The sequence below is a fragment of the Danio rerio genome, chromosome 6 (assembly GCF_052040795.2).
Source record: "Danio rerio strain M-AB ecotype USA chromosome 6, GRCz13ab, whole genome shotgun sequence".
Taxonomy (NCBI): domain Eukaryota; kingdom Metazoa; phylum Chordata; class Actinopteri; order Cypriniformes; family Danionidae; genus Danio; species Danio rerio.
Genome location: NC_141026.1, coordinates 3,962,248 through 3,972,260, shown reverse-complemented (window position 1 = coordinate 3,972,260; position 10,013 = coordinate 3,962,248).

The window sequence follows — 10,013 nt, the reverse complement described above, 5'->3', positions numbered from 1 at the left end:
AGGGGCAAGAGGAGCAGGGGGGAGGGGCTTTCCCTGTGAACTGGTAATTTGTATTTATTAACATATAGTATGTCTTTGCATCACAATAAACACAACAAAAAAATCACACATGTACGTATAAAAGTAAAAATAATAGCTAGTATTACATATTGATAGGCTTAATATAAATCAAATAATAAATAACTGAATAAAATGAAGGAGTGTTTTACCTTTAGTTTATGTTTTTCTATAGAAAACAAATATTAATTGCACCTTTTGTTTTCAGTATCATCAGGGTTTTTATATTAGAAATATATTCTCATTTTAAAAGGCACAAACAACTGGACTGTTTAGATTTGTGTATAGAATTTTCCCAACTTAAGGATGTTTGTTGATTAGGAAGGCATCTTTCTTACTGTCCATCACAAGTTGGGCTGCACGATCAATCAAAAAAAGATTGCGATCTCGATTCAACCTTACACAAGATCTTAAAGAGCCCCTATTATACACTAAAAAGGGTCATATTTTAGTTTTAAGGGTCTTAAGGGTTTTAAGGGTCTCCAACAACTGGCTGATCTGCTTGCAAGGTAAAAAAAAAAAACACTTTCATTGTCAATCTGCATTTATTTTTACCTATTTATCCCAGCGATTTAGCGTTTAGCGATTCATTTTTTCCCAAACCCCTCATTAGCACGAAACTAATCTGCACTGATTGGACTGATGACAGTCTGTTGCTTTTAGTTGACAGCATTCATCGCGAGACAGAGGCGACCGAAACAGCCTACTACTCAGTATGTACTGCATTTGAATTTAAACGTACTACTCGGCCGTTAGAAAAGTACGTTCTATACCAGGGATGGGCAAACTTGATCCTCGAGGGCCGGTGTCCCTGCAGAGTTTTGTTCCAACACTAGTCAAACACACCTGAACAAACTAATCAATGTCTTCAAGATCACTTGAATTCTATGTGGAGGTCTGTTTGAATAGGGTTGGAGCTAAACTAGGGCACTGGCCCTCCAGGATCAAGTTTGCCCACACCTGTTCTATACAGCATGAATGTGAAAAGTATGAATGGAATTCAGACGTACTACATCCACCATTTTGTCATGGTCACGTGACCTACCTGCATCAGTTGTGTCATTTCACGTCCAGTCATAAAATCTCTCACGGGGCATCATGGGATAGCGCAGCGTGCATGGGATGCGCACTTCAGAATCTCGCCGGAAGTAGTAAGTCATCCGGGTATTTCTCGCATACTGATTTTCGAATTCTATGAATTCGGACATACTACTCGGCTCGCATACTGATTTTCGAATTCTATGAATTCGGACATACTACTCGGCTCGCATACTGATTTTCGAATTCTATGAATTCGGACATACTACTCGGCTCGCATACTGATTTTAGCGTACTATATAGTATGGAAGTATACGGTTTCGGACGCAGCCACTGTGAAATCCGCTTGTTAAGTGGTGACGTGTTGGTGACGTATGTAATACTGTTTCCGGGTTCAAGCCGCCACTCATTTGAGTTGAGAAATTATTCGTTTATGATAACATTTCATTTATATCACACATTAATTTTATATAAAGTCGTAGTGTACACAACCATCTCTGGGCTTGCTGCATCACAAATACCAAAATTGTAACAATTTATAAAAAAAATGAACTACTTTCTGGCCATTGGATATTAGGCATGGATATATATATTGCGATCGTGATTTTCTAAACTATTAAATCGCTTTGTAAACGTTTATTATTACCATTTCACAAGTCTCCCTATTTAGTTGTATAGAGCGCTTAGACCCGGAAGCCGCTTCGCGTGACGTCACACTAAACAAGCGGATTCCCAGCTAGGCTTATCGCAATATTGAAGTAGTCAGAGTACAGAGTGTATGTGTGAGCATACCTGCCAACACTCCTGTTTTTCCCGTTAGTCTCTCGTATTTCAGACCCATCTCCAGCCATCCACCCATTTTGTTATTTATCCCAGAAAACTCCCGTAATTTCAACTACCCCCCCCACACACACACTCCCGGGTCGACAACATTGGTATCCAATCGCAGCGACCGTCCGAAACAGGCTTTATAGTAGTTACCAGGGCGGACTGGCCATCTGGCAATTCTGGCAAATGCAGGGCCGGACCAGTTTTTAAATGTGGGCTGGTCAGTTTTTTGTTTTTTTCTTAATATGTATTATTTTTACAAGCAGGCAGCTTTTATCTCTTGCAAAATGTGAATATTATGATAATGATTATAATATAGTAATAATAATAAGTATTATTATTGCATTTATTATAATTAAATGTTTGTCAGCCGGCCCAATTGGTGACGGCCGGCTGGTTTTGAGAGGGGCCCACCCAATCAGAGGTTACGCGAATCAAACTCTGGCAAGAATGTCAAACATACAGTAAGTGCAACTTACGCTATTTGTCAGAGATGGACCATAAATAAAGGAAAGTCAGTGTCGAAAAGCTCCAAGAAACCAAAAAAAGGGCTGAAAAATCAACTGAAATAATCTCGCCTGGTTTTAATTTGGCTGCTGCATCAGAAGACAGTAGCGCGGTAGAGGAGGTAAGAAGAAAACCAAAAATATACTTCTAAGTCTAAGATACTAAGAAATTTTGTTACCATTCTGACAGTTTTTGACAGTAACCTACACTGTTTAACGGTTGTAAGCTTAGCGTAGAACTCCCGTGCATTTTAAAATATCATTATCAGCTGATAACTTGGGATTTAGCGTATATAGACTGCTGTACCCTACTGTACTAGCAATATAGTCTAACATGCAAAAGAACCTATAGCTACCTGTATAGTAGTACTATAGGCATTTGAACACATAGCTAGTCTTTAAACATTAAATACATGCATAGTTTACAGCAGGGGCGGACTGGCCATCTGGCAATTCTGGCAAATGTGGGCCGGTCAGCTATTTTTAAATTTTTTTTATTTGTATTGTTTTTACATGCAGGCAGCTTTTATCTCTTGCAAGATGTGAGTATTATGATGATGATGATGATGATGATGATAGTAATAATAATAATAAATGTTAAGCATTGGCCCAATCAGCAATGACCGGCTGGTTTCGAGTTGGGCTGACCCAAAATCTGGCTAGAATGTCAAAAAAACAGTAAGTGCAACACAAGGTAATTGTCAGAAATGGACCATAAAAAAGGAAAGGAGGTGCCGAAAAGCTCGGAGAAAGCAAAAAAAAAAAAGTTAAACTCTGCCGAAATGCATAAAATTAACAGAAATAGTCTCGAAAGAGGGCAGCGGAGGGGCGCAAGAAGGTTGCTTTTTCGAGCCTCGGCTGGGTTAGTTGGTGTTTCCAACACATATTCACGTGGGTTTCTTCCTGGTTTCCCTCACGAGTCCAAACACGTGCTGTAGGTGAATTGGGTAGGCTTAATTGTCCGTAGTGCATGTATGTGAATGTGTGTAAAGGGGTTTCACAGTGGGTTGCACTTTGGAGGGCATCTGCTGCGTAAAACATATGCTGGACAAGTTGGCGGTTCATTCCGCTGTTGTGATTCCAGATTATTAAAGGGACTTAGCCGAAAAGAAAATGAATGAATGATCGCATATATAAATTCGTTTTTGTTCCAGTCACATACATTTAATGTTTAAATATCTATTACATATATGGTACTGCTTATATTATTACACCATCTGTACACCAAAATAAGTAGTGAATGTGCGTGTCCGTGCTGTGTTGGTGTAGTAATGTGGGCTGGTGTGGCTACAGTGCCAGGGCTGATTTTTAGTCCCAGTCCGCCCCTGGTTTACAGTATGTATTTAATCCTTAGGTAGAGGTGCAGAGAATGACAACTGGTTGTTTTTGTTCCAGTCACATACATTAAATGTTTAAATATCTATTAAATATGGTACTGCTTATATTATTTCACCATCTGTACACCAATATAAGTAGGGAATATGCGTGGGGTGGGGTGGGGCTGTGTCTGTGTGGTAATTTGGGCTGCTGTGGCTACAGTGCCAGGGCTGAATTTTTGTCCCAGTCCGCCCCTGGTAGTTACTAACACCATAGTGCACAGTACCCGGTTCTCAACACTGCTGTCAGGGCCGGCACGTCCATAGAGCTGAACTAGGCAGATATTGTTTACTTGTCACTAGAATAGTGAGGGTGGTGTCCGGGAACACCCCAGGTCCTCACTTTTATCGGCAACACCCACCCCCTCCTTCCCGGTCCTCACTTTTATCACAAATCGGTCTCTTTCTTTTTCTTTTTGTGACTTTCTTCAGGTGTCACAGTGTTGTAGTGGGTAGCACGATCGTCTCACAGCAAGAAGGTCGCTGGTTCGAGCCTCGGCTCAGTTGGCATTTCTGTGTGGAGTTTGCATGTTCTCCCCGTGTTGGTGTGGGTTTCCTCTGGGTGCTCCGGTTTCCCCCACAGTCCAAACACCTGCGCTATAGGGGGATTGGATAGGCTAAATTGTCTGAGTGTATGAGTGTGTGTAAATGCGAGAGTGTATGGGTGTTTCCCAGTACTGGGTTGTGGCTGGAAGGGCATCCGCTGTGAAAAACACATGCTGAATTAGTTGGCAGTTCATTCCACTGTCTCGGCAGACCAAAGTCATATTGTTTTGCCTAAAATATACTGTAAATACTAATTATGTATGCATAATGATTACTGTAGACAGGCAAGAACAATAACAGGTGAGACTGTAAAAGGTAGATACCATGGTAAATCTGTGGTAATCTTTAAAATATCTCCTTTGTATCATTAGACACACAGTATAGGACAATAATCCTTCATTATGTTCATCTAAAAGCATATGATTTTGTTGGAGCGAATCGTTTGTCTCGTCAGTCTTGTTGTGCATCTGTCATGTTGTCATCTGTGTTTGCTTTCTCTATTATGTGAACACAATGCTGGATAAATAAAGAATCAATCATTTAATCCTCTGATTTTTCCTATGTACATGTCTAAAAATAAAACTAAATCTATTTGTCCTCTGGTCAAATACTGTGTTGAAACAACATTGTTTGAATATAAAGATTGGATTTTAAATTTATATATATATTTTTTATTTATTTAATTTTTGAATTTAATTTATATTTAATAAAATAATTTTTAATGTTATTTTTTATTTTATTTCATTATATTTTTATAAATAATTAATCATTCAATCATTTGATTTTTCATATGTCCATGTCTAAAAATGAAACAATCTATTTATCGCAATATTGAAGTAGTCAGAGTACAGGGTACAGAATCTATTTATCCTCAGCTCTAAATACTGGGATGCAACTAATCATTTAAATAAGAACATTTATATTTTATTTTTAATTTTATTTATTTAATTTATTATTTAATTCTCTGCTTAATTTTTTTTATTTTATTATTTTTTTATTTTAGAAATAAATAATGAATCATTTAATCTTTTGATTTTTATGATGTCCATGTCTAAAATTAAAGCTAAATCTGATTATCCTTAGCTGCAAATACTGGGTTGAAACAACATCCTTTGAATAAAAACAATATATTATTTTTAATTTAATTTATTAATTTGTTTTATTATATTTTTTATTACTTTTAAATATTTTTTTATAAAGTTTTTGAATTAATTTCATTTTTTATTTTAATTTCTACTCATTTATTCTTATTTATTTTAAATTTAGTTTATTTTAAATGTTATTCTATTTTATTTGATAGAAAAATTACTAATTTGATCCTTTGATTTTTACCATGTTTATGTCTAAAAATGAAGCTAAATCTGTTTTTCCTTAACTCCAAATACTAGCTTAAAATAAATCATTTAATAAAAAAACAATATTTTATTTTTTGTTTAACTTAAATATTGCTTTTAATTTAATTTATTTACATTTTATTTTATTATATTATTATTGTATTTTGAATTCAAATATTTTTAATTTCATATATTTTATTTAATCAGATTTTTTAATTACTATTTAATAAAGAATCAATTATTTAATCTTTTGATTTTTCCCATGTCCATGTCTAAAAATTTTCAGAATTGTATTATTTTTATATAATTTTATTATTTATTATTTTCTATTTATGCTTAAAAATTAAAAACAATGTTTTATATTTTATTTTATATATTATATAATGTAATTAGGCAAGTTATTGTATAACGATGGTTTGTTCTGTAGACAACCAAAGAATATATATTGCTTAAAGGTGCTAATAATTTTGACCTGAAAATAATCCAAAAATTTGCTTTTATTCTAGCTGAAATAAAATAAATAAGACTTTCTCCAGCAGAAAAAAATTGATAAATAAATAATCAATCAATGTCTAAAAATGAAACTAAATCTGTATAGCTCTAAATACTGGGTTGAAACAAATTAATTGAAGAAAAACAATATTTTATTTTTTAATTATATTGTATTTTCAATATTTTAAAATATACTTTACTTTTAATTTAATACTTTTTTGTCATTTAATTTAATCAAATTTTATTTGATTTTATTTCATTTGGGATGAGTCACTATGAGTAGTCACACACGTGCACCACCATCTTTGCTGGATCATTATAGTTGACATTGATTCTTATCTGAGGAAAGTTTTGAAAAAGAGCACAAAGTGCACAGGGAAATTACCACGGTTAAAAATACCCTCACAATGACTCACATACAACTGGAGGGAAAAAAAAGTACAGTTGAAGACAAAACTATTAGTCAGAAATATTTTTCAAATATTTTCTAAGCGATGTTTAACAGAGAAAGAAAATGTTTCACAGTATTTCCTATAATATTTTTCTTTTGGAGAAAGGCTTTTTTCTTTAAGTCTGGCTGGAATAAAAATATATAATCCAGAAATACTATAGAAATAATAGAAGGATAACAATCATGTAGAAGTGCATAAACCGTAAGCCTAAACTTAACATAAACTGTAAAAGCATCCCTTAATTCTCACTGGCTGATTGGAATGTTGTTCCAGGATCAACATTGATGTTAATTCAGGAACATGTCCTACATGGTGAAATCAGGTTGGCAGTCTTGCACTACATGTGTAAACCTCTATTAAATGCATGTTTAGAAGCGTTTGATGCTACAAAGTGTAGAATTTCAGTTAGCTACATCAAGAAAGACTGGTTGAACTTGTCGTCTGCTGTAGGCTTTGCAGTATACCTGCAAATTACAGTAAATTTACAGTCTTATCTCAAGGAAATCAACTCATGTCTGTTTGGCTTACCTGAAATAAATTTTTTTAGATTTTCATGAGCAGATCGCTTTCGTTTTGGCTTCTTATTACAGGCTTTGGTTTCTTTGTATGACAGAAACGTGCCATCTAAACAAAAGGAGAGCGTCTGCATTTATAACTGTTAAATGTGTCAACAGAAACAACAGCATTTATCTTAAAATGGACCTAGTATGCCTATGTAAAATAAGTCTGTGATGTCCTTAGAGTGTGTAGTGAAATGTCAGCTCAAAGTAGCACACAGATAATGCTTTATAACTCTTTGAAACGGACCCTATTAGGCTTTGATACTAATTGTGGAGTTTTGGTGACTGTCGCTTTAAATTCAAATGAGATCGTGCTCTTTTCAAAAGAGGGCGGAGCTACAAATGCCTATGAGTCAGCATAGTGGCAGATTCAAAAACAAGACTATTGTCCTATGCTAATGAGGGGGAGATCTTCACTAGTGGGCGGGGCTTTCCCTTTCTGATGACACGTATAAACGGAGAATGTCGATCAAAGTGTTTCTCCAGACAGTTTTAATCAAGTGTGATCATAAAAATAGAATTAATTAATGTTTACTATTACAGGGTGGATATATTCTCACACTTTTGCCACACAACTGTGTTTAAACCCCTTATAAAAGTATTTTCTTTGCATTTTAGGTCGTCTTTAAGACAGCACTGCCAGGCTTCCCTTTGTCCTCTTTCCCAATAACTCATTTGTTTCATAATCATAACTTTAAATATTAATAACTGATTACCACAACATTTCAGGTAACACTTTACAATAAGATTGTATTAGTTAATGTATTTATTAACATGATCAAACAATGAACAACACAGTTATTACAGTGTTTAATCATGCTAGTAAATGAAAATAAAGTCATTCAATGTCTGTTCATGAATGTAACAAGCATTGATTTGATGAATGAATATTGAACTATGACTAATAAAGGCTGTACATGTTTTGTAAATCATTAGTTGGTGTTAGTAAACTGATGAAACCTTATTGAAATGTGTGTCCAACATTTTACTGTGCATCATGCATGCATTAAACTGACTTTTAATTGTTGGTCATATGGGAACTTGTGTTCATTTAAAGATGCAGTATGTAAGTTTGACACCCAGTGGATGAACTAGGTATTGCATGCCTGGTTCAAAACACACGCAAGAGCAGGTTGCCAGATTGACAACATCAACAGGAGTGTGCCTTACTCTCGAGCCTAACGCCCCATTCACACGGGGCTTCAGCGTCAACGCTTGACTGAAGGTGTGTCTGAAGTTGGGCCTGATGCGATCGTCATAGCAGCGTCAGCCAATGAAATTCAGTCAGCAATAGGCAGGGCCAGACGGAATCTGTGGACGTTTTTTGCTATTTCTGCGGAGAATTTTGGTAAAAATCTGCAGATTTTGCGGAATTATTTTGGGAGTATCCAGCAGAGTATCATGACTAAACCCTTATTTTATTAAATAAAAAGTAATAAATTACTGAATAAAAACTGAATAAATTCAAATTTACACATTTACTCAAGTTAAAAAACAGAATTAATAATGGGCTAAAAATCTGCAGAAATCTGCGGAATTATGCGGAAAATCTGCAGAAATTCTGCGGAATTCTGCGCGCAAATTCCGTGTGGGCCTACCAATAGGCCACTGTCTAGCTGGTGTATTTGCATACAGCGATCTGATTGGCTGACGCTTTTGTCTGCGCTTGAAAAGTTGAGCTAGTCCCAACTTCTGCAGCGAGCAACGCCTCTGAAGCAGCGCCGACGGATCCACAATGCAGTTCGGCAATGCCTGACGCCACCCATTTAAAGTGAACGGGAAGCGTTGATGATGAAGATCTTTGTGAACGGGGCTAATTTAAATCATGAAGGAATATTCATAGAAGGAATATTCTCCATATTAAAAGGTGTTTTTGTCCTAACCAACACCTCAAATTAATTTATTAGAAACGGCTTCAACTTCTTGCAGCTAAACAAAACGATCACCTCATGTACTCTATTCAGTGTTAAATGCTAATAATGTGAGTCTGAATGCCATTTTACATGATATTTATTGCCATACAACTGAAGGCAGCAGCAGATAGTTCACCTCAGATCTGGAAAATAAAATAAACCGTTTGAAATTAAACTTCAGAACTGTGACTCAGTGCAAGCCAACACATATCAGTGATTAGGCATGTGCATTAATAATGTTAGAGGTTTAATATGTACTAATTAGATTATAAACCATACCTTTTTGTTGGGCGTGCAGTAAGTGCACTATTCTGTGCTTCTGAATGACTTTATTTACATTTATGTCGTATTTCGTCTGATGCAAACAGCCAAATTGCCTATCACTGCGTATCTTGTCGCATGGCGTGTTATTAGGACACAGGTTACAATTTAACCTGCTGACCTAATGTTTAGGTTTTTAATATTTATATTATTTGCTAATTGCTAATTAACAACCTAATGTGGAACTCTGAATCTGCATCTCATTTTGGAGTCGGCCACTGTCCAAAGGGGATCGTGAACACATGCTTACAGAGCCTTTCTGACTGAATGAAGGAAATACGCTGTTTTCCACTAAGTCAACCTGGGCTGCTGAAATATAATTGGCTGAACTGGCAGTGGGAGGGTTAGAAGCATCAAAACAAAGACAGAAGCTCCGGCATGTAACGCACATTTTCAAAGCAGGATATCTGACTTCAGCATTGTTTTACAGATAAACAAGAATGCTCATTTAGCATGTTTCCTAAACATCTGCAAATATATGATGGTATTTTTATGCTTTAGAGTCAAAAACGTACATACAGCACCTTTAACAGCTAAAAGTGATAGAAGAGTAAATTAAAATGAGTAGTAGTAGAGTTGTAAATGAAACG